General features: G+C 60.1%; 1 protein-coding gene across 3 annotated transcripts in view; it reads left to right on the top strand.

The window, feature by feature from the left end:
- Positions 1 to 457: 457 nt before the first annotated feature.
- The window catches only part of DLGAP2 (DLG associated protein 2), a 175,937-nt gene continuing 151,738 nt past the window's right edge, over positions 458 to 24,656 (top strand). For 2 of the 3 annotated variants that reach the window (XM_045821433.1, XM_045821431.1), the window contains exon 1: positions 458 to 589. The gene's annotated coding sequence lies outside the window, so the exon portion shown is untranslated. Of the gene's footprint in view, positions 590 to 15,421; positions 15,554 to 24,656 lie in introns of those variants that run through there. The other variant, XM_045821432.1, reaches the window with a different exon arrangement.

Genomic DNA, 24,656 nt, shown 5'->3' with positions numbered 1-24,656 from the left:
GGAGTCCAGGGCGGGCTGCACCTGCGCAGGTGTTCAGGTGCGCGCGGCATCCGCGGGAACTTCCCAGCACTTTCGCATCTGCTCCGGGGAAGCCCTGGGGCCACGGGCGGGCCGCCGGACCTGCCTCGGGCGTCTCGTGTCCCTGCTGTCCCCGCGTGACCGGCTGCTCCCCGTGCAACAGTTGGCGGACGGCACGGTGTGCGCGCTCCCCGGGGTCCCCTCCGGGAAAGGGGCGGAAGGGGCGGGCGGGGTCGTCGCCTGAGGCCCCGCGCTGTCCCTGCGCGACCCGTCGGCTCCCCAGGTGCCGCCGCACGTCGGCCGCCCCCCAGTGCGCGGGGCCTCCCCGGGCGCCCAGTGCGCAGGCGCCGCCGGGAGGACCGACTGTGCGCCGGGCTCGAGCGCGGTCGGAGCGCGCGGCAGCGGCGGCTGTAGAGCACGGACCCGCGGGCGCGCTGGCGGACAGGCGGACAGGCGGACCTGGTGACAGCCGCGCCGACCGGCGAGCCGCCGTCCGGCCAGAGGGGCCAGTTCGCCATGTGTCCCTGCATCTGCTGACCCAGGAGCGCCGAGGATGTCCGCCCTGAGGAAGGTGCGAACCAACGGGGCCGCGGAGCCCGCGCGGGGACCGGGCGCGGGGACCGGGCGCGGGAGCCGTCGGGGGTGCGGGGTCCCGGGCTGGGCAGCGACCTGCCCAGAGCCTGGACTCCCAGGGTCGCGGACGCAAAGCTGTGACATTATGCGCTCGGCCGGGCGGGGACCCGAGGAGGGGGCTGCGCGCAGAATTGGGGGAGGCGGGTGGGAGCGGACCCTTCTGGGAAGGCACGGGGATGCGGCTGCCGAGGCTGAGAGCAAGGGTCGCGGGGGTCGCGGTCCAGGGCTGGAGGGGCCGGCGGGTGGCTGCGGCGCGGGCGGGGCCGGAGGAGCGCGCCGCGAGGGGGTGGCCGCCGCCTGCTCTCCGCGTGTGAGCGCGAGCTCGGGGGCTTTTTCGGGCGGTTGCTAAGCGAGGCGCTCACGGCGCAGGATTTTGTCACCAAGCCTCCCCCGGCAGCGGCTGTTGCTGCTCTCGGCTCGCTCGCTAACGATCGCGCAGAAATAACGGGATGTGACTGTCGCAGCCGCGCGGCGCGGGCGGGGGCCGGCGGGCCAGGTGGCGGGGGGTGGGGGCGCCGAGTGCGCGCGGCTCGGCGGAGCCGGCGGACAGGGACGGGGTGGGCAGGGCGCAGAGTTAGAGGCGGAGGGGCGATCCGGCGGAGACCCTCCGAGGCAGAAGGGGTGGCAGGCGCAGGGCAGGCGCGGCCGGCGGCGATTCGCGGCGGAAACTCCGAAGCTCCAGCCCTTCCTCCAGCTCCTCTCTCACTTCGCAGCTTCTGTGACTCCAGCCGCCTGCGCGTCGCTTGCTGCTCCAGATGAATGGCCGGGGCTGGGATTGCGGGGCTGGGAGCCGCCTGTGCGGGCTACGGATAAAGCGTTGGGCAGCGAGTTCTTCCTCTTGTCATTAATCCTGGCTGCGCGAGCTGTGGGTGGTGTTAGAGCTGGGACTGTCCCCTCGCACGTGGAGGCAGCAGGGCGCAGGGAGCCGCTCCCGGCAGCACTGCCCCGCGGGCCCCCTCCTGGGGTCCTGGGGTCCAGTTGGCTCGGCGTGTGCAGCTCGGAGCCCGGGACGGCGACCTGGGACGCTAGGACTTCTTTGCAGGCGGCGACTCAGTTGTACCAGTTGTTAGAACATCGCCCTGCGTCTCAGCGTCGCCTTGCGGAGTCCACCCACCACATCCAAAGGGGCCGCCCGCCCAGTCTCAGCGCCGACCCCTCCCCCACACCTGGGAGGGAACAATGGATTTGAGGTTAATGCGCCGCATTACACCCTTTCCATTTTCCTTCAGATTCTTGGCGAAAGGTGATAGGCAATTAAGGAGAAAAATGATGAAATGATGAAAAATGGTAATTTTTGGCAGGTCAAATTGTTACTCCGGTGTTTGAAAAAACGCCGTTAATCAGGATTTTCCAGCGGCAAGTTGTCTGGTGCAGGCAGCTGCGTGACTCACAGGGTTGGCCGCGGACGCGCAGGGCACGTTCCCGGGGTGGCGTGACTTTTTCGGGGCTCAGAAGAGGACAGACGAGGCTGTGCTCGCCCCCCATCTGGCAGCCCAGCCAGCAGGCCTCCGGGAGCACGGTCCATCCAGCTCCCCTGGGCCGAGAGGGTTGTGGACTGCTGACCGGCTTCCGGGGCCCGGGACACCCCCGCTTTCCGTCGCCACTTGAGACGTCCGGCCCCAGTCAGGAGTCCTCTGACCGCGGGGTGCACTCTCAGCGAAGCCACGCCTGCCCCTCCTCCCGCCCGATGGCCGGTGTGGGTTAGGAAGTCAATAAACTGTTGTGCGCCACCCGCCCGTGCCATGTCAGGGGAAAGGGTGCGCTTGGCTTAGTGAGCAAAGCGAGCACTTGATAAATCCCAGGTAGTGAAGTCCTCACAGTGAACGTTCTCTCACCACGAAGATGCTCTTCAGAGAAGCTCAGTCAGCTTTTCGTGCTGTCTTTTACTATTACTGTTGCTGCCTTTTCTCCCAGAGAACTTGTCACTCACAGCGTAGTTATCCAGAGCAGCGGCTTAGCTTGAGACAGAAACGAATGTGTATTTATTTACTAAAACATTTTTATTGTTTTAAATACTTACAAGCTGTTTTAACTGTCTTCGGTTGTGAGTATGCAAAACACAGTTTATTCTCGTAGTATCGTTTAGTATCGAGTTATTTCCCACACAAACGACCGTAAGCCTACCTTAGCCCCGTCCTGCATGTTCGCGATTTTTTGCTAGGCCTTAGGTTACGTATGATGTGAATGAATTAACAACATTTTTGAAAACAGAATTTAGATTATTCCTCCCAGAGAGACAAATATGTCATCCCGTGGCAATCTACTGCTTCTCCTAGTTCTGTCTCTTTCATTTTTGAAATTGTAGAAAAGCCAAATGAAATGTTAGAAGCAAAAAGTGCTTTGCAAAACCTGAGTCCTCTCGGCACCCACACACCCAGAGCCCGAGCCACTCTGAGGCTGAAGGTTCTGATGTTTGTAAAACCGCCGAGGACCGGCTCTCCCCCTCCTCGCGGAGCGCCGCCCACACGTGCCTGTGCCAGGGCCTCGAGGAGAGGCTGCCGCCCTCCTCGACTGCCTCCAGGGAGCATCACCGCTCCCCAGCTCCCCCGGGGCTGGGCCGAGGACACGCTCTGGCTGCAGGCTTGAAAGGGAGATGATGGGAAGGTGTCATTTCTCGACCTCCGGAGTGGCTGTGCTGTGGCCATCCACTGGACACAATGGGAGTGGCGGTGACTCATCGCTCTGGCCGGATGGGCGCTGCATTTCCAGCACTGGCAGTGTGCTGCCTGGGGAGAGCCACGGGCGTCCGCACGGGAAGCGAGCGGGCAGAGCATCCGACACAGCGGAAAATGGCTCTCAGTCAACCGGCGCTAGGTGCAGGCTACTCTGTGCACCAGCTTCGGAAGTGGGTTCCGCTGTCTTCGAGGTGCTGTGTGCACCCAGAGGGAGGGTGTCCTTCGCGTGAATGAGGAAAGCGGGCTTCAGGGTCGACAGAACCCTGAAGGGAGGGGCTGCACGGGGTGCGGGTCACAGCTGACTCCTGTGTCCGCTGCCGGGGGGACGGGGCGCCTTTACAGTTGCGTCCCTGCACACCAGCTGCCTCCGCCGGGGCGGCTGGAGGGCATGGATAAAGCGCACAGCCTGCCTTCCTCTCGCGCTGCTTCGGGCACTGGCCTCGGCTGCCGGCCGGCCGCGCCCAGGCGGCGGCTGGGGGCCGCCTCAGCCCCTGTGGCCGCTGTTCCGACACTTCTTCCCACGGAGGCTCCGTCGCAGCGACGGCTCTGACTCTGAAGTGAACAGCCGCTCCGGGCGGCTGCCGGTAGTTTTCCATGCCGGGAGTCAGGCTTGCTCCCGAGCCATCTGTCTTCCCGGGTGGATCTTCACGGGCCAGCGTCTCCGGCTTCTGCCACGCTTGCTGTTGCGGCACCCTCCCTTCCGGGGCCGCTGCGTGCGGAGGTCCCTGAGGAGCCGCCCTGCCCCCGTGTGCAGGGCAGCTCATGGCACCCGTGCTTCTCCAGAGTCCCTGTGTCAGCGCAAGCGTGACATTTCACTCCGCCAAGAGCCGCCTGTGCTGTGAAGGAGGGCGAGCGTCGGGGGGTGAAGCTGGGGGCGGCCTGTGGGCGGCGGTGGGGTATGCAGGCCTGGCTGGTGGGGCCCCAGCCGGGCTGGGCCTGGAGCCGGCGTGGTTGCTGGGTTCCCGTGTATGAACGAGCACCCCTCCCTGTGATGTGAGCTTCCGTCCCTGACAGCCCCATGGGATGGACGTGTCTTCAGTTTCTCCAAAAATTTCCACTTGAGGCTCTTATTCTGGGGTGAGATTCGTGGATCTTGGATCTTCACTCGGTACCTCTGTCCGCTATACATTTTTGTGGGTAGCCACAGGTAAAAGAATCAACATGAAACGTGATTAAAAAGGAGTAGACAGCTGTAGTCGGCCCGTCCATAAAACTGCAGCACAAATTGAAAAGGTGAACTTTGAAAATCTGATTGGTCCTTGTCTCTAAAACCATGTGCCGCACTCTGCGTAAAAGAAAAGCATCATCAAAACAGTGTTTCGCAAGGCCGTGAAGTACGTATGTGTTTTAAGCCAGGCAACATGAAGTTATCCTGTGGTGCTTGATTAACATTTCTCCTGCCACTTTGTGCGTGACGCCAGCCAGCAGCTTCTTGCAGCAGCAGCCCCGGGGTCGGGCTGCCTGGGCAGCCGGCGCCTTTGGCGGGTTGCTGGACCTCAGCACAGCCCAGTTCCGCTGTCTCCGAAAGAGGGTCGGGCACAGCGCTGACTCCATAGGGTTGTCTCAAGGCGTGCAGCAGCGGGTGCCGGAGAGTGGGGACGTGTCCGCGGCAAATGCTCACTCCGCGCTGACTGTTTTTATCACGAGGAAATGAAACGGAGCCGTCCAGCGTTGGAAGTGACCAAGCCATCCCCCGAGTTCTCGGGGACCTTGGGTTATTTCTAGTCTCCTCTTATAGGTCTGGTTTGCCCAATCCTTCCCAAAGGTTTTGCCTCCAGCAGGCTGTGGCCCTGTGGCAGGCGCCAGGCGCTGTCCTTGGTGCTGAGGATGGACAGTGTCCAGGACCGATGAGATGTTCCCGTCTCTGTTGCTGGGTCCACTGCGCAGGCCCCTCGCTCGGAGCGTCACCGCGCAGTGCTGTGCCAGGGGCCTGGGACGGGCCACGGTACTGACTTCTTCGTCTGCAACGTGAACATTTTGGCTCTTTAACAGTAATTTCCATTTTTCTAGCATCCTTTGTAATATTTCGACAGCTTCTAAGCAACTTTCTGAAAATCTGTCTTCTGACGTGATGAAAAACTCAGTCTAGAACCCACACTGGGGTGGGTCAGAGAGGCGCACAGGCAGCTGAACGCTGGGTCTTCCAACTTCGGCCACGGCCGTCCCGGCAGGTACCGCGTGGTGCCCCAGGCTGTCTCAGTGATGCCACTCGAAGCTTTGTCTTCCCTGTGAGGGACGGGTTGCGTGGCTCTGTGAACCAGCCACACAGTAGTTCTTAACGCTCAGTGTGTCCACTGGCTTGTTCCTCAGTGATCTTTTTGTAAGGGCCACGACACCCCATTAAAATACAAACACACTTTTTTGCATGTGACCAGCCTCAGAGCTTCACTTCTGGGAGCGTGATCTAAGAAAACGATCGTGGGTTTACAGGAAATCAGCTGCACACACGTTCCCGCCAGCTCTGTCTCGTGGTAAAGTACTGGGAAGCAGCAATAGCAGGAGATTGGAAAGCTGCACTGTGGTGCAGCCACATTGTAAAAGATGCGCATCCACTCAGCAGATGCAAGTTGGACATTTCATATGACAAAGAGGTGACCGCAGCCGGGGAAGAAGAGGACCTGCTCCTGTGTCAGGGCCTGCCAGCGGCCACCGCAAAGGCCCTCTTGAGTGTGTGTGGGAAACCGCAGCAGCCGGCCCAGCCACTGTTAATACACGAGAACAGTTTGCAGGGCATCGATGCGACCCGGCAGCCGAGCAGAGTGGACTGGAACGCACGTGCCTGAACAGGGACGACTTCACTGCACTAGTCGGTGGGGGTGGCAGACGCCATTGAGTGAGCATGGGTACTGCGTGGTCGTCACATTCAAAAGGACTGAGCAAATAGAATCTGCATCTAATTTTGTGTCACCCTTGAACATTTCTCCACGGAAACTATTTGGATGATTCAGGAGGCTACAGCTGTGGGCAACTCATGATTGCCAGCTTCATCATGACAACATGCCTGCTCATACATCATGCCTCATGCAAAACACGAGATGCTTTTGGCAAAACATCCAAACACCCAGGTGACTCAGCCTCTCTACAGCCCAGATTTGGTGCCCTGTGACTTCTGGCTTTTCCCAAAACTAAAATCACCTTTGAAAGGGAAGAGATTTCAGACCATCAGTGAGATTCAGGAAAATACAAGAGGGCAGCTGATGGCGATTGGGAGAACTGTGTGAGGGCCCAGGGTGCCTACTTTGAAGGGGACTGGGGCACCATTGTCCTGTGTACAGTGTTTCTTGTATCCTCTTCAATAAACGTCTCTGTTTTCCATATTACGTGACTGGATGCCTTCTTCAAAGACCTCGTAGGTCTCCTTGGTCTGTGGGCAGCTTTCCCTGAGTGCTCCAGGGAGGAGGGTTCCCTGTCCCCCGAGCTCCTCCCCCTCTGACCAGGGAGCGTTTGTGGGGTTGGCCTGGAAGCACACCCCCACCCCCTTCTGACCCACTGGCCTCTGTCACTGCAAGGGGGGAGGTTATCTCCAGCACTTTTGTAACTTAATGATGCCCATTGGGCATTTTTGTGCTTCCACCACTGAAAGACTGTGAAGATATTGTAAACAGGGAAAGATAATGAACTCAACTGCTAGTCCAACCTTGGCCAGTCCTGGGTTCCTTCACGACACGGGGGGGGGGGGGGTTCACTGGCCCGTCACCAGTCCCAGAAACAAGCCCCTGTCAGCTCCAGTGAGACAGAGCCCTCTGGACGGACCAAGACCGGCTTACAGGCATGACAGGAAAGTGGGAGATGCTTCGGGAAGACAGAGCAGTGCAGTTGTGGAAGGAGGAGCAGGGGCCTCGCCGGGGTCGCCACAGGGACAGGCTCCAGCTCCCTCTGCTCAGGACCAGCTTCCAGGGAGCTGGTGCGGCCCCCGTCACATCATGCAGAGTTTCAGCCTCAGGAGTGCAGGGCGCCTGGACGGGGGTGACTGGGCCCTGGGACCCTCACTGCAAACCTCCCGTCTTCTCCCAAACCTCACCTGGCCTCCCCCAGGTGAGGTGCTGGGTCCAAGCTGCGGAGAGGTGGGTGCCGCATCTCCGGAGGAGGTGCTCAGGCAGGCGCAGCACGCAGCCGCAGCCTGTGAACTGAGAGTGGAGTTACTGACCGTCTCCGTCAGCAGCGCCCGCCGTTCTCGGCTTGGCCTGGGGCCCCAGTCCCACGCCTTGGACACCGTTCACCATCACGGCTGTCGACCGTCTCCCGAGAGCGTTCAGTGCTTTCCCGGGGATGGGCGAGCGCAAACCCCGAGGCTGCTGTCTCATCACCGAGCTCGGCAACCCGTTTCCGTGGCTCCCAGACGTCTTCTCGCTGCCACCTGTTGCCACAGCCGTCACTCTTCTCGAGACTCTTGTCTCCCGGGTTACAGCGCGTCCTCTGCCGTCGCGGGGGGGCGGTGGGGGCTGGTCGGGCTTCCTCGGGAGCGGTGGTTTCCCCTGGAGACCCGGCCTGCTGACGGTTCGGACGTCACGGAGAAGCACCAACCGCTGACTTGGAGTCACCAGTACTTTCACGACCTGGAAGTGATCCCATCCGTGTCTTACAGGCTGCTTTTCCATATTATTCTTATTTTTTAAACCAAAATCGGGAATGCGCCTGCTTTCTTTTGGTTTATATCTTTTGTCTGAGAAAGTGCCCATGTTTTCCGAGCGCTCTTCTCCGGTGCTCCGATGCGGCAGAGGGGCACTGTCGCTCAGCGTCCAAGTTTCTCACCAGCATCTTCGGCCATCATTCTGTGATTAATATCCTCTCCTCTATTTTAAAAAATCCGTGTAACTTTCTCTAGTGAATTCCTGCAAACAGAATCCTTGGACTGACAGGTGTGGTGGGTTTATTTGGGCCGCTGAAACAAACTAGCACAAACAGAAACGGGTCCTCTCCCAGTTCTGGGGCCGCAAGTCAAAATCGAGGCGTCCCGGACCCGGGGGTCCTGGGAGGAGCCTTCCTGCCTCGTGCCTCTCCTGGTGCTCGGCGCTGCCCCCATCTTCCTGGGGCTTCTCCGGGGTCTGTGTCCTCTCGCCCTTGAACCTGTCTCTTCCGAGGAGTCTTGTCCTTGGATCTGGGACCCACCCAGATGACCCAGGGTCCCCTGTGCTCTCACGATTCTTAATTTAATCACGTCTGCAAAGAGCTCGTTCCCGAACAAGCTCACACCTGCAGCTCCAGGGGTCTGTGGGGTCGTACCCTGCGGTCACGGCAGTGGGGAGAAGATTCTCTCGAAATGGCTCCCAGTGGCCTTTGGAGGCATCCCGACCCGGGTGGGCCGTGGGCACGTCCTCTGCAGGTTCCGGGGACGGGGCAGTGATGGGGGCAGAGCCACAGGGACTGGAACAGAAAGCGGCCAAGGGCAGGCCGGCAGGTGTGACGGACCCCACGGAAGGCCTCCTGGGCCTCTCGGGCCAACAGGAGGGACGCGTAGCCGGCCACATGCCCCTCGGTGGTGATTCGCTTTGCACACAGGGGTTCTCCACGAGCACGAGGCAGTGGCCCACGCGGCAAACAGGAAATGACGCCGGAGGCCGGATCGGGATCAGCGGGCCCCTGAGCGTGGCCAGGCTCAGTCATGAACGGAAACAAAAGCCAATGACAAATCCCTTCAAAAAACCTCCTGAATGAGCTGTTATTCTAAAAATGACTCAGGACCACCCCTGCTCAGCGTCTGATTTTCCAGGCAGCTGGAGCGCGAGTGCCCTGGTCTGCCTCCCGCCGCCGCCCCCAGCTCCCCGAGGTGGCGTTTCTGCCGGACACACCGAGCCGGCAGCCGCCTTCCCCCGCGGGTCTCGGCCGATCCTGGAGCACGGTTCCGAGTTCACGATGAAATGCAGATTTCCTGTTTCAACAGGTTTAGTGGGGTCGCGTTTTCGGGAAGGGATTCGAGCTGGCTACCTGTAGTCTCTGAAGACGGTCCTGTCTGGACATAGACTCGCTCTGTCCCCCCGGGGCCTTCCCACCCGAGAGGGCGCACCGCCCGACCACGAGGTCCGCGAGTTCTTCGTCAGCAAACGGTGGCGGCGGCCACGCGGGGCTCACGGCCACCTGTCCCCGGTGGGGTCCGCTGCCGCCGTGCCCACGCCCGGCTCCCAGGTGCCGCGCGGTGGCGTGCCTCTGCTCAGCTGTCACCCCCGCCCCTGCGTTCTTCAGCGCGGCCACCTCCCGGGCCCCCTGTCAGTCCTCATTGTTTTCCCTTTGAAGACGGTAGAAAAGATGACTCATGGGGCTAAAAATGGAAGCCTTTTTCTGGTTTTCCTGTGCCTTTCCTAATTTTCACAAATCTGCTGCATCTGACATTTTTTCAAGTTTACTGTTTTCTCCTAAAGGCGGAGTGTGACCGTTGACTCGGGACGCCCACCCGTTCACTTTCCCGATCCCGTGCGGCGAGCCCAGGGGCCCTCCCACCGGCTTCCGGCTCCCCTGCTCGCGGAGGGGAGGGCGCCAGGGCCCCCGCCCCCCACCGACAGCGCTGGCACCGCCACCGTCACTTTGTTGTCTGGTCACGCTCGGGGGAGGTCAGCGTGGGCTCACCCTTCCAGGTGCGGCCCTGGTAGGTGGCAGAGGGGCCGCTGCAGCCAAGTGGCTGGTGGGCCAGGGGCCGGTCTCCACACTCCACTCTCTGTGCCCGGGGACCGGTTTGTCCACATCAGGCCCTGGCTGGCGGTCAGGACAGCGGGCGAGATGCTACCCTTGGCCTCCCCAGGAGGTTCACTGGCTGCCGACAAGCCCAGACACAGGGGTTCGGGACAAGCAGAAAGGCGGGCAGGGTCCGGAGTGCCCAGCGGTGCCGGCTGAGAGTGGGGCCCAGTGTCCGCATGTGTCTGGGGGTTCCTCGACCTGCGGCCTGTGGTGTCGGAGAGGGCAGCCTCCCGTCCGCCTTCCTGGATTCCTGCTCTGGGCCCCTCCACTGGGCACCAGGCACGCGATGGCGCCAGTGAGGAGCCGGGGTCAGGTGTGAGCCCCTCCGTCTCGCAGATGTGGCGCGCAGGCCTAGGACACTCGGGGGCCCCGACTAGGGGGACCAGCCCGGGGTCGCCGCTGTGCCAGGCCAGCCGGGCCCCCGTGAGGTCGTGCTGCCCTGGGTCCTGGGACACGGACGTCACCGGGTGTCTTCAGGGGACCCCACCCGCGCTACGAGGCCCGTCGGGGCGTCTCAGCGTCTTCAGTGTCTTCCTGGGCTGGCGTGGACTTTCCCACGCCCGAGCTCCGTCTGCAGGGAGGGGGACGCCAATCCGCAGGGACGCGACGGGCACCGAAGTGGTGACTGACGGGGCTCAGCAGACGCCCCCTTCCAGGCGTGAGGACTCGGGGGCTCTGCAGTGGAGGAGCTGCAGCTCTGGCCTCCTGTGCGAGTGGACAGAGCGGGGGCCGGGGGTGCTGGCGGGGAGGGGTCCCAGTGAGGAGCGAGGGACCGTCTGGGTCAGTCGGCACCGGGTGCTTTGCTCTCGTTCACTGCCCTCAGGATAAGGAATTGGCCAGCATGTCAGACGGAGCCTGGTCTGCTTCTTGAACAGGCGTGTGTGCCCTTCTTCAAGGCGACCCAAGATGTCGAGGTGACATAAATGACCATCATTGTCTTGCAGGAACAGAGAAAGCAGGGTGTTTCCACGTGTCACAGGTTAGCTACGACAAGAAGGGCGTTGGCACCCGGGATTCAGAGACTGTGGGGAGGGGAGCCTGCATGAGGGGTGAAGGGTCCCTGGCAAGGGCACAAGAGACTTCCGGAAAGGGTGGGTGTGCCCCACGGGGATTTCTGAGCCAGCCCTGCAGAGCATCTGAGCGACGCTTCCAACCTGCCCAGGGCCCCCTGCCTTGCCCCACGGGGCGGCTGCCTCCCAGCCTGGTGGTAGCTTCGCCCACACAGCCCTTGTGATTTCACTGAGGTCCCATTCCACCAATCACTGCACTGTAAGCACAGGGACAGGCTTCCAGGTAAAAGTCAGGGGCATCCGTCCGGTCGGGAAAGGCCCCTGAGCTGCACAGACCCTGAGCTTGGGTGCCTGGGGGCTCCGTCCCACCTCCTGGATGTGAGGCCTTCACTGGAGGCGAGTGACCTTGGTGAGAGACACGGACGGCGGGGCCAACTTCCTGCATCCCGTTCTCAGAGGTCACTGGGTCACGCGCCCGGGCCCAGATGCGGCTTAACCGCCCAGACCTCACCAGGACGTTCACCTCCAACCTGCCTGGCAAATTGTCTCAGCGACTTGTATGAGTCTGGGTAACTTTGGCCGAATTTCTAGGAACTTGCTGACCACGTGGTCCTTTGGAATACCAATTTCTGGTGCATGTCCGATGGATACAAAAGAGGACGTAGCTTTCCCGTCGGTTGCCGATGGGGGATTCGTTCACTGGACGTGCTCATGCGTGAGTGCCCGTGGGGCCGCGCCCTGCGCCCTCCAGCACTCTTCGAGCTGCAGCGGGTCCGTGCCGGGAGCTTCGTGTTAGATCAGTGCACGAGCAGTTGTTGGTGAAATGTTAACACAGTCATCATAATTTGGCGGGGATGAGGGCAGTAAAGACACACGGGTTCTCCGCGTGAGGAGGGCGGCCTGTGCGCGGGGGCAGCTGGCGCACTGCGCACTGAGGTCCGGGCGGAAGCGGGTTGGAGCTGGGTGTAGGGCGGGCGGCGGCCTCCGTGCCCAGCAATGGGATGTGGGAGCGTCTGGGGCCTCTCTCGGTTGGAAATCGATCACCCGCTATTTGGGTGCATCTCCTGGTCTCGGTTGAGCTAGCATGGGTGCGAGGCTTTGTATGGAAGAGAATTTAAAGACACGATAAAAAACCGCGTGAACTGTCATTTGCCAAACCAGGCCTGTGGCTCCCGCACGAGGGTGGGGTCGCGGTTTTTCTCCTCCCTGAATCCGGGTCCACGCCCAGCCCAGAGAGCTCACCCTCAGTCACGTGTCTCTGAAGACAGAAACCGACGAGTCCAGTCTGGTCCGGCCTCACAGGTCACAGCCGGGACTCGCAGCGCATGCGCGTGCGCCCAGCCCCGGCCACACCCTCCGCGCGGCGCTCGAATTAGAAGAACAAGCGCTTCGCTGGGTCTCCCGCCTCCAGTCTCTTGGCTTGAAACCTTCCCACGCACAGCTGCTGGGAGAGTCTCCCTCTCATGTCACTTCCCTGCAGGCTGTGCTCCGTGCTGCCTTTTGTCGAGTCCGATCCCTCCGCGCTGGCTCTCCAAGCTGCGCTGCGAAATGTCCGCTCGCCTGCCCGAGCCGGCTGCAGCCTCGGCCCCGAGCGCGGAAATCCCAGCTCGGCCCACCGCACACGCCACCGGGCCTTTGCCTGCGCCAGGCCGCCCACCTGGAACATGCTTCACCCACCTGTGTCTAGGCCTGTGTCCATTCCGCTCTTCCGTCTGACTCAGAAGCCCCTCTCCTGCCGGAACCAGCTCCCGGAAACACCCCCTCCCCAGCTCTGACGATCCCTTTAGCAACTAGTTAGTTACCCGGCGTACAAGGTTCAGAAGGCATCTTACATAAGAGATCTGAATCCAGCTGACGCGTCCTTATATAATGATTAGGTAGATTTGTGAAAACGTACGAGGGTGTACCCCGTGACGGGCACCCTCGAAGAAACCGTCTGTCTGCCCTGACCCAGGGAGACTGGTTGATTCCGCACCAGGGTTTAGGCGTGTTGTACTGAGAGCAGAGTTGTTCTTAGAGGCTGGTAGGAACGCCACAGGCGCCTCGGAGCGGCGTCATCGCTCTGTGGGACCCGTGGGTTGCAGACGGAGCTGGTCCCAGGCGCAGTGGCCCCTGGGCCGGGTGGGGTCGGAGTCAGAAGTCCGTACTGAAGACCAGACGGCTTTGATTTCAGACGGTGTGTCTCTGATTTTCCTGTTTCAGATTCAGGGCTTTAGCAGAATCTAGATGGTGTGGAAGTCGGTGGGAGGCGGTCCGTGGTCCCGGTGCTGGGCCTGGACGTCCCCAGGACCAATGCCGGGCTGGGCTGTGTGTGTTTCCCAGGCTTCCCCAGCTGGGTCTCCCCTGCGGCTCCCGCCTCCCAGTGGTTGGTGCCTCTGCCCAGCGATGGCGGGCGTTCCAGGACAGGCGCGGGCGGAGTGCACTTGACCGTGACGTTTGCTCTCTCTGAGCTGCACTTGCCTCTGCGTGGGGGGTGACAGTGATGCATCACCTCCCCGCGTGTGTGAGGATCGGAACGACTGGGCGTCAGTGAGGCCTGAAGGGACGCAATGCCGGGCAGCGGTTCTGGCCGGCCCGCGGGAGCCAGGGACCCACGTGCCCTCCCGTCCCCTGAAACCTGCTCTGCCCCAGCACACAGCTTCTCCGTGAGTTTCATTTGCACGTGGGATGTAAACATTCTTTTTACCACAGAAAGAACTGTGTTTACAGGGTACTGGTATGCATCCATTTTTATGGCAAAACAGTTTAAATCACTTTTCCAACTGTTCTTTGTTTAAATCCAGCAATCTGTATGAGACACATACAGATTCTTGTTCCTGAATTTGCACTGATTAAAAAAATTAGCCATGTTAAGTTAGAGGTACCCAAACAGCTTGCCCTCGCACCCAATTGAAGTCCCCGTGTCCAGGTTTCCCGGGAACTCTAGAAAACGCACGCTTCCGTGTCCTCTCCGTTTTCGACCTTTGACCTCCTCCTGCACAACTGGCTCCCCAATGCCACCACGTTCCAGCTCCACCTCGTGACGCGGCCGCAGGGACAGGGACCCGCAGGCTCCTGCGTCTGCGCTGTGGGACCTCCTCTGTCACAGGTGCACCCCCGGCCCCGCCGCGTCCCTTTGGCCCTCCCTCTGCCGGTTTCCCCTGTGGCCCCTCCCCCTTCCCTCTCCCTCTGTCCCTGAAACTCCCTCTGTCTGGGGTCGGGCGTCTCCTCCACACTGTGCTCTCCCGGCCTTCCCGCAAGTTTTCTCAGTGTGATTTCCAGCACTTCCCCTGAAACTCTAGTCACCACCGTTTCAGTTTTCATTTCCAAGTCCTCCTTGTGCTCTGTCTCCGTTTTAACAGCCCTGGTCTTCTGAGATTTCTCTGCGGGACCAATTTGCCCTTCTTTTTACTTTTTTGATGAAAAATCTGTTTTATCCCTGCGACATCGCTTCGGTGCGGGGTCACCCGTTCCGCTCATTCCGGCAGCCCTCTGTCTGTGGGCGGAGTGCCCCAGGGTGCTGGGCAGACAGCGGGCCTGGCCTCGGGGAACCTTCAGGTCCCCGAGACGGGTCTTCATCAGAGCCCGTCAGTGTGGGCCGTGAGAGGAAGACTGCTGGGATTTGACGGCGGTGCCGGGCTCAGAGGCCGAGTGGGGTGGGGCCGTGTGGGGTTCTGGGAACGCCTGCTGAGTGAGTGCTCTGGGCCTTTCGTGCGGTTCCTTCCCTGTGCCCTCCCGCCCCAGTGACCGGGTGGGCATCTCGGTTCTCCGCGGCGGCCGGGCTTGCGTGATTCTCTGTCGCTCTCACATTAGAAATTCAAGCTGAGTTATGAACACACACACACAACACACCACATAACCCTTCTTAATTAAGGCTAGTCTTCAAGTGCTTGGGGGTACAAGGCGAAACCTGCATGAGTATGTAAGACAGACGTGGCGCCCGGAAGTCGGTCGATCCTGGGGTTTCCGTGGAGCCTTTCCCCGGGGGGACCGGGGAGCAGCGCCCCCTGACAGGCCTGGTTTGACCCCGCACCCCTGCCCTGGGTCAGGGGTCACAGGACAGGCAGCACGTGTGCCCCGGAAGTCTTCGCGCTCACCCCGACCGTCAGCTCTGGGGTGGTGCGAGTTCTGACGCGGACACGGCGTTTCTCCCACGCCGCGGCCCTCTGGCTGCGGAGCTGCACCGCGTCCTGCTTCCCGGCCCGGGCCCAGGTTGCTGTGGCGACGGCCCAGCCCCGGAGCACCCACGGCCGCCGCCCCGCACTCCGCTCCCGTCCACTTCCTTCCATCTGCCGCCGCCCTTTCATTTTCTATATTTGTGGTCCCCTCGCGGGAAGGGAGCATCGCTGGGCTGAGTCACTGGGAGCGGCTGCCTCTCGGGCTTCTCCTGCTCGGCTCCACGGCGCCGCCCTCGGGGGGCCTGTTCCCCGGCCCCGTCCCAGGACTGCCAGCTGACCGGAGGGCACCCGGCCTCCCCCCAGAGACACCTCCCTGCCCGGGGACCGTGGCCGACAGAGTGTCCGGACCGCGGCTGTCCGTCACCGCCATGGAATCCTCGGGGCGGGACTGGTGAGTAGCCGCAGCAGGTTCCCTTCCCACCGGTGTGGGGTCCCCCGCAGTTCTGCGTCCCATGGCCACCGGGGCTCGGCCACACAGTGGTCCTCGCTGGAGAGGGGCCCGGTGGCCTTGCAGTAAATGACCCTTTTGCTGGGTTTTACCGGGTGGTCCCGAGATTCATCTTTTGTGCTGGCAAGCTCTGTCTAAAATTTGGGTCATAATTAGTTCTTGGAATTAATCTCGGTCCGTTACCTCCCTCTGGTTTCTATGCTGTAGATTTTCCTAAATTTGCTTGGGAGCCACGGAAGGAGCATGAGAGAGCAACTGCAGGGCGCGGTGCCTGCACGCTGGCCTCGGAGGGGCTTTCCTGCAGCCCGGGGTCGGGGGGAGGGTGTCAAGGTGGCACAGCCTCTGCGTGGCTCCCGTGGCCTCGCTGTCACTCAGAGCCCAGTGGTCACTGAGCCCAGGGGCCGCCCTGGCCGCCCTGGCTGCCCACACTTGTCTCTGCTCCCAAAGCTGAGTGAGCAGCCAGGGTCGCACTCACCGGAGACGGGGCTCAGCACCCTGCCGCCAACCTCGCCGCCCCCCTCGGACCCGAAGGTCTCCTGCCCGCACGGGGCTCGGCGGGTGCAGCTCTGCTCAGGCAGCGGTGAAGTCGCCGCAAGGCTCGGTTCTGCCTCTGTCAAGCAGGGTCCCCGGGCCCCTGTCTGGGTTTCCCGGGAGGGCGAAGGGGGGAGGTTACTTTTCCTTAAGGAGACTTGCACCTTTTATGGAAGAACACGTCACGCAGATTCTCTGATAAAACCCTGTGCCCCCCACCCGCCCTCTGCTCGACAATAGCCCCGAACTCCGCGTGGAGCTCTGCCCTGTCCCCCCGCCCTGCCCCGCGCCACCTGGCGTGACGCCTTACCACGCACCGTGGACGTAGCCTCTAGTCCTCACCCAGGGAAGGGGCCGCCGTCCTGAGCGTGAGTCATTTTCGACGTGTCTGCTTCTCCTTGCGGGTTTGCTGTGCTCGTGATGGAGCCAGGCCAGGGCCGCCGCGCCCACATTCCCTGCGAGGGCCAGTGCCACCTGGCGCGGGGCGCGGCGTGTCCGAACCCTCCAGACTTCGACGGGGGAGCCTTCGCCGTGCAGAGTCGGGGCGCACCTTACGCCGGCGTTCTTTCGCTGAGCTGTGTCTGGGGTGCGGGGGTCCGTCTGCGTGGGGCCCAAGGACGCTGGCCTCGGTGAGGCCGGGCCGGACGGGGACGCCCGCCTGGCGCGTGTCACTCGACCCCTCTCAGGTGGCGCTCCCCTGTGTGTGATGTCGGGTGAAGCTGAGGGATGGTGCTGGTCAGCAAAGGGACATGTGCGTGGACGGTGAGGGGTGGCTGTCCATGCGTTGTGAGCAGTCAGTAAATATTAGTGACTGGCTGCTCTATCGGCTGGACCCCCTGGGAAAGGACATCAGTGCCACAGCCTTTTAGGGCAAATGAATAATGATAAACAGAAAGTGCCCGGAACTCACTTGGAGGCTTCAAAAGGGAGGGCTCCAGGGGGTGCAGGCTGTGGAGCCCAGTGGGGCCGGGCCTCAGCAACGGCAGCAGCGCCCTCTACAGCTTCCTTGTGGAGCTGCAGTAAAACTCCCACCTTGCCGTGGATCCGCTGTGTCAACCGCCACAGATCAGGACCCCCACTTGGGGAAATCTGGCCCGGTGACCTCGAACACAGCAGAAAGGTGACAGTTTTTTTCAGTGAGTGACAGCTCACTGCTGTAAGCCTTCATCTGTTGGTCTCAGCTCTGTATTATTTTAGCTTATAAGGAAACTTCCACGAAGTTGAGGAAGGAGCTGAGTAAATCTGGGTTAACAGTCATCAAAACTTCAATGAGGGAGGGACATTCAGGGGAAACGGAGTCTGAGTGATCTGGATGGAGCTCACACCTCAGTTCTGTGGGTGGGGTTGCCAGACCCCAGAGCCAGAGGCTCGTCCCCACGCCCTTCCAGGCCTGGCCTTCTGTTGTCAGAACTGGACTCCGTGCATCCGCGGGGTCCACCGGCAGTGTCCTCTGTGCGTTCCAGGAAACTCAGGGGACACCGTGAAGGCCCCATAGCGGGCACCCGGCTGAACCGGCAGGGGGCTGTGCCTGCCCATCCCTGAGTCATTAGTGCGGCTCTGCCTGGGGACAGCTTTCTCTGCGGTCGGAAGAGTAAGCCATTGAGGGAGTGAACAGGAATAATGGTAGTAACAGGATCTTACATTCATGGACCGTTTTTCCACCAGTACCTCCGGGACCTTCCGTGCGTTATTTTAATCCACACACTGTACGCTCCGGTTTGCACAGCACAGGGTCGTCACACGTCTGCCTGGAGGCACTGAGTCGATGCTGGGCTGCGAGGCCCTGACCTTGACAGTGAGCGCCCGGGCGTTGCTGCCCCGGACGGCAGGGGACAAGGTTGGCGGTGGCAGCGGGCTCTGGGTCGTGTTCTCTGCCTCCTCACCGAGAGCCGTTCCACCACCGTTCACTCCGCCACAGGCTCGAGTCGAGTCAGCTTGTGACTCAAGACTCCCTGACAGGTGAGCGCGGGCTCCCTTCCTCGTGGGAGCTGCACGTGAGACTTGGGCGTGTGCCGCCCGTGGGCCGAGTTTCCAGGGTCACGGGCTCATCCTACCCTGCCGACTCCTGCAGCTCACCCGCTCGGAGGGCTGAGCTGCAGGGGCTCGGGAAGCACTCCCGAGTGCGTGGCCACTCCAGTGTCAGCGGTGGAGAGTGGACGCCACACCCTCGTCCACATGGACGTCCTTCCCGGGGCGGGACGTGTGGCGGGCAGACACGGGTCTGGGGGGAAGTCCTGTGACATGCGTGCTGTGTGAGCCCGTCAGCAGCCGGCGGCCCTCGCCCAGCACGGGACGCAGCATTTCACTCTTGAGCGGATTCTGCTTCAGAAATTATACTTTGCAGAAAGCACAGTGGTTAAGAACACTGTTTAAATGCTCTTAACATTTTTTTTGTTATATTTTGACTCTGGTTAATAAAGAAGTTTGATTTCCAGAAATACCTACAGAAGTGTAAAGCACATCCAAGAAAACAATTGACATTACCCGACCTTTTCTGCATTAAAGAGCTTACAAATGCAAACCCTGTGTGAAGATGTGAAAGCGTTCCAGACACCCTTCAACTGCGATTAAGTAATGCAATTAATTCCGCAGGGCTCCTGGCCCTCTTAACTGAAGTGTCCCAGAAGCACGGGGATCGGGGTAAGAAGGGCGGCAGACTACGGCGGTGATGGGGCTCGGAGAGGAGTGGGAGGGCCGGGGAAGGCGCCCATGTGAGGCGCCCTGTCCACTGAGCGCTGAAACAACAGGTTAGAAATCGAGTTACTCGGTGGAGCCACACAAAACACGCGGGCAGCATTGGTTGAAAGGCCCCTGTCGCTGTTGCTATGGGAACCACAATCACATTTCTTGACATACGTTTGTTAGAATTTTCTGCAGCAAAACTTATTTAACCCGATATTTGTGCTATAATTTCGTTTTCTTGTTTAAAACAAAAAGTTGAATCCATTCCGGAGATAACGCTCCTCTCCTTCCAAAGATGGAAGCGCACCGGCTTCAGCTCCTCCAGACGCCGCATCAGCTCCCAAGAGCTGGTGGTAGCCCGGCAGGCTTCTAGCTCAAACTGTTCTTTTAAACCACGCGAGGCTCCAGACTGTGTCTGGGATTGATGACAAATAATAACTACTCTGTGTCACCAGACTGTCACTCATTCACAAATGCCTAACATGTTGTAATATTAAGATATTTCATGTGAATAAATATTTTCAGGTTAACCATCCTCAACTATTAGTCAGTCTCTCTGCACCACTTTATTTTAATGTTGAATACGGTATTTAAACTCTTGACAAAATAGCCGAGAAACAAATCTGACTTAAATTATTGTTTTATTGGTAACGGGGCCCCTGCTGCTGGGGATTCTCACCGAGAAACCAGCTGCTGGTGGCGGCACTCGGCACTCGCTGGTGGCGGCACTCGCCGGTGGCGGCACTCGCTGCCGGCTGTGGCTTGCTCCCCGCCCCCACCCTGTCGGGCCAGAGCCAGCCCCTGTCTGGGGAACCGAAATGCATGCTAACGTTGCTTTCATTTGTCCTGGTTCAGCCTTTTGTTTTCGTAATTTCAAAATAACCCTGTGATATTGTAAACGTGGGAAAATATTTAATACCACTGAAGACTTTTCTGAGTTTAGAAAGCTGGGTGCCAGAGAGTTTCTTGACATTTTGAATATGAAAGGGAGCGTGTTTTATTACTTTATCTTATCACAGCCGTTTTTAAGTTGTTAGCAAGCAGAATTTAACAGTAAATTCGAAGAAGCGCTAATTGACTTTATTAAAGGACTCGCGTAGCCCCCCTTCCCGCCAGCGGACGTGCTCCCAGGGTATAGCAGGGAGGAAGGCTTTTATAGGAAACAAGGGGGACAGGAAATCAGAGAAACGGAGAGATGAACCCTCATTGGAGGAAAGTAAGAGTGCGGTGACGGCGACTTGTCATTGGCTGAGCTGCAGTATGTCCATTGGCTGGGCTTGTTGCTGCGCTAGGGGATAAACTTCCATCCTCCAGAGGGCCGGGCAGCGGCCACACCTCCCATTCATAGTGATGGACACTGCGCACTGGGGCCGAGAGCGCCCCCTGCAGGCCGCCCAAGTCCGGATGCCAACACCAGGATTGAGGGTCCTTACTCGTTCGTGTTCACGGAACCGAGATGCCAGTTCTGACGTGCATCACAGGTTTGCATGGGGAGCACAAGAGGAGAGAGTTTTAATGAAGTTCATTTTCTCATATTAAGTTTCTTATGTGTTTTTTCAAAGTAGATTGTTCTGCGAAGGTGTTTGAGCTATGCTCCTACATCTTTTTTCTCTCCTGTTCTCACACTCGCCCCTCCCCAGCTCTGTGAGCCTGGCACATTGCCCGGCGAGAATGGGGTGTCGGGGGGCAGTACAGCCCAGCTGCTGCCCCCGTGGGCCGGCGTGATAATGGCAGTGAGCAGATACAAGTAATTTTTGGTTCCCAGTTTCCTGCTTCCAGCACAGATGGAAGATGATATAATGGAGTTCACATCCAATCAATAAAGTGCCTTTTGATTGGTACATCCTCAGCGATTTCTGAAGGGCTTCCAGGAACCGGGGGTCATTGCTGTGCAAAGCGTTGGGTCTTCACCGTCTTGCTAATGGGATCTGGCTTCCCGGTAGTGAGGGCTATTAAACAAGGCGAGGCGGCTGAACGGTTTTCCCCACCGAAAAGCAATATTTATCCAGCAGTACGTTAATGAATAGGAAAAAATCTCTATCTCATTAAGAGATACATTTCCAATTAAATTTTAATGTTTATATTTAAAACTCATTCATCCAGAAATATAATGCATTAATATTTAAGAGTCAATTATGCATCTCTAAGAGCAATGATATTTGAGTCAAGTGGAAATATTTTATCGTTTAGAATCTGTATGTCACAGAAAATTAAAAAAATACATTTTCGATTGCAAACACATGCATGCGTGCACATGTATGAATGTGCAGATGCGGAGAGAGGAGGTCTTCTAAACCTGCACCTGTTGACGGTGGGTTATGATTCTGTGGAGGAGAGAGGAATGGAAATGAGAGTTTAAGGACAAAAATGAGCGCTGTCCTCCCGGGCCAGCAAGGACGGTGTGCACCCCGGACGAAGGAGCAGGAAGGGGGGGGCCTCTTGCTGCCAGCCAGCCCTCCTCGGTCCTCGGGAAAGAGGGCTCCACCAACACCAGCCAGGCCCAGCCCACCCGCCTCCTTCCCCAACTCAGAGCTGACCTGTCTGGGAGGCGCTGTGTCAGGACCTGCAGCCGCCCTGCTGGGCACTCGAGTCTGTATCTCGTTCCCACAGCGTCTCCCTGCGGGAACATGGTCACCTGGGGTGTCCTCACAGGAGCCCAGGGGCAGGCAGGCGTCCCCCCACGTCGACGTTTGTGGTTTCAGGTCAGTCTCGTGAAATGAGCCCGAGTGTCGACACAGCAGACTCGGCAGACGCCGTGGATCTGACCCACGCCCTCCGAGCCACGTCCCTTGTGTGGTGCAGCCACGCCTGTATTGTTCTGTGTCAGTGTTCATCGAGTCTGGACAGAATGGCCAGGAAGGGAGAGTTAGCATAGGATTTAGAAACCGTGGCAGTTTCCGAAGCTTTTTCTTGTACCCACGTCCATGCGAAGGTGGTCAAACGGGCTGATCCCCCACGTGGGCACCGACCGAGCAGGGACAGAGACACACTGGACAGTTCTCAGAATCTGGTGTGTGCGGCGCACAGGCCTGCAGCGAGCCCTGAGCCGGGGCGTCAGGAGGCCTCCAGCGTCAGGGCCCGAGAGCAGGGCGGGCAGCCCTCCTGTCATCAGCTGATTTTGAGGGGATGATGGCGCATGACTTGAACTTTGAAAAAATTGAATGGTTTTGAAAGATCATAAAACTCATGTCAGTTTCTTTAATGCGGTCTCCGCGAGGCTGGCCGGGAACGGGACTGGGTCCCGCCCACCTGCTTCCCTCCTCCTGGGCGTGAAAGGCAGTCTTCCACGCGGGGCCGACGGGGAAGCTTTGGCATCCCCCACATCTTGAGTCGAGCCCTGTGCTTTCCCTGCGACAGCTCTTTGCTGTTTGTCTGCAGAGAAATGGGGTTCCGGAGGTGCTGGGGGTCGGTCTTCGAGTGGCCTGGCCACCGGCAGCTGGGCCTTGGGTGGTCTGGGCCGTCCGGGAGCCGCAGGCGGCTCCCGCTGACGTTTCCGTCGCGTGCAGCAGGCGAGGCCGGTCACAGACCCCCGCAGCCGTGATGAAGCCGGTGTCCCGTGTCGGCCGCAGTTTCTCCCGAGGAGGACCCATGCGGTGCAGGGCAGTCAGGGCAGAGCTGGACGCCGAGCAAGGGCAGGAGGCAGGCGGCGTTTCAGTCGGAATTTTTCTTAAGTGTAGCTGAACGCTGGTAAGGAAGAAATGCGCTGGAAGTCACGTCTTGGCGCCCCGCAGCGGCAGGCTCTATCCTACCTGCTCCAAAGGTTCGTTTGTCTTGGAGACTTTCCCTGCCAGGTGTGTGCTGTGTCTTCAGCGAGGCCTTCCCTGCCAGGTGCCTTTGGGCCTCAGGTGACCTGTGGGTCACTCCTGCCCCCCGGAAGGGCTGCATCTGCCACCCTGGCCGGGTGGGTGGACCCTCCTGCCTCCAGTCACCCTCTGGCGAGGGGACATCTCGCCATCCTTCTGTCTCAGCTTGTCTGCTGTCTCCCGCTGAGTCTGGAGAGTTCTTTATGGATTCCGGGCGAATAAAGCCTTGACGGACAAGGGATTGCAAATGCACCCCCGTCTGCGGTCTGCCCTTCGCTCCCCCCATGGCCGCCCTTGCGGAAGCCGGCCTCAGGGGCAGGCAGGCGTCGGCATCTGAGCTCATGCTCATTCTTTCCTCGGAGACGTTCCATTCGGGACTTTAGATGTCCCCCGAAGGGGGCCGTGTCACCTTGGTCGGCAGACGTTCCGCGTGACTCTAGTGTGAGTTGCAGCGTCTGGGGGGCGTTGTGCTGGGTGTGGTGGTGAGTGGGACCCGGGCCGGCCTGCAGGAGTGGCCATGGAGAGGGTCCCGGGTGTCCCTCTGAATGGCTGGTGTCCCCCTGAGTTTGTATCGTGATCGCAAACCTCGGGCCGGAGGCCAGCCTCCTGGGCCCACCCTGGAGCTGCTATTTTCTCATGTGGAGAACGGGGAGGTGTCAGCTGCCTCGTGAGGACCCAGGTGAAGATCAGGTAACTTCCCGGGTGGGGTCAGGTCCGGAAGGGTGCCCTGGAGGCTGGGAAACTGCAGGTGTGTGACCCGGGGGGGAGGGAGGAGGATTGAGTCAGAGTGACAAATGGGGGGACATGAGCCACTTGGATGTGTCCCCACTCTGGCCCTCCCGTTCCCCACAGTTTCACTGGCGGAGGGCACTCCAAACAGGAGCAGGACGCCGGGCGCCTGCCTGGACGGCCACACCTGGGGCAGGGGGGCCGCTGGAGAGACGGGGACTGGCGCCCAGCGTCACATTTCGTCCCCGTGGCTTTGCCTTCATTCAACCCAGTTTTGAGCCATTCTTTGTTGGTGACGACACGGGACTTGTCGTTGCACCGTTTACGTTGACAGCTTTTCCATCTTTAAAGTGGCACGGCCACCGTGCAGGAGACGTGGAGAGCGCTGGGAGGTGAGAGGGAGGGGGGCTGGCCCACCGGCCCTCTCACCGGGAGGGGCCCCTGGCGGGTCCCATCCCCCGCCCAGAGGTGGCCACTCCCACTGCTCATTCCTGGGGGTGCTGTGAAGCCAGGGGCATCGAGATGGTCCCTGGTCTCCCCCCAGGGTCTGCCCCTCGCCTCCACCCCCAGCAGCAGCATCGACTGAAAGCAGTCCGGTCCCAGGGAGGGTTTGGAAAAGACCCGCTGCTTCGTGGCTGAGTGCAGAATTTCCAGACCTCTGAGTCCTCGGCCTCCCGAGATGCCGCTGGGACCCCGGTGCTTCCGTGCACTTACATGGATGGATACACGCGTGCAAACCGGGTGTGCGTACGGGCGGCCCGTCGCAGATCTCTGACTTCGACAAGGGCAGGCGGGACGTGGTGTTCTCCAGCTAGTGTTTCCACGTGCTTGCCAAAAAGAGCTATTTTAATGCACTTCATAAAAATCTACTTTTATTCCTTTTTAACACAACATTTGTATTTGGAAATCATTTCAGAGTCAGCACACTTTAAGAGAAGCAGAGCGGCCAGAGCACCCAGGTTCGCCCTCAAGGCCTTGTCCTGCCCGGCCCCCCCCCCCCCCGTCCCCCCTGCGCGCCCTCTCTGTCCGCACTCGGCTCACTTCTCGCGAGCTGCGTGAGGCTCTGAGCGGCACAGCTCGCCCCCCTTTTCCTCGGCGTTCTCCAGTGTTCCCCCCAAGACGGTGGGCACGCACTTCCCAGCCACGGCGCAGGCACCACCTGCGGCCTGACACCGCTGCGATGCGTTCCCCGCCCGGGTTCCGGGGGTCCCCGCTCAGTGGACCCAGAGTGTCTTTCTCGCGGTTCTTCCCTTTCGTGGGCGGCAGCGGTTCGGGGTCCGGCGAGGCCCCTCGCTTCACGC

This window comes from Phyllostomus hastatus, unplaced genomic scaffold (genome assembly GCF_019186645.2).
Source record: "Phyllostomus hastatus isolate PE091 unplaced genomic scaffold, TTU_PhHast_1.1 phas_scaffold_46, whole genome shotgun sequence".
Taxonomy (NCBI): Eukaryota; Metazoa; Chordata; class Mammalia; order Chiroptera; family Phyllostomidae; genus Phyllostomus; species Phyllostomus hastatus.
The sequence above is the reverse complement of the archived record's forward strand: the minus strand, read 5'-3'. Positions and strand labels throughout refer to the sequence as shown.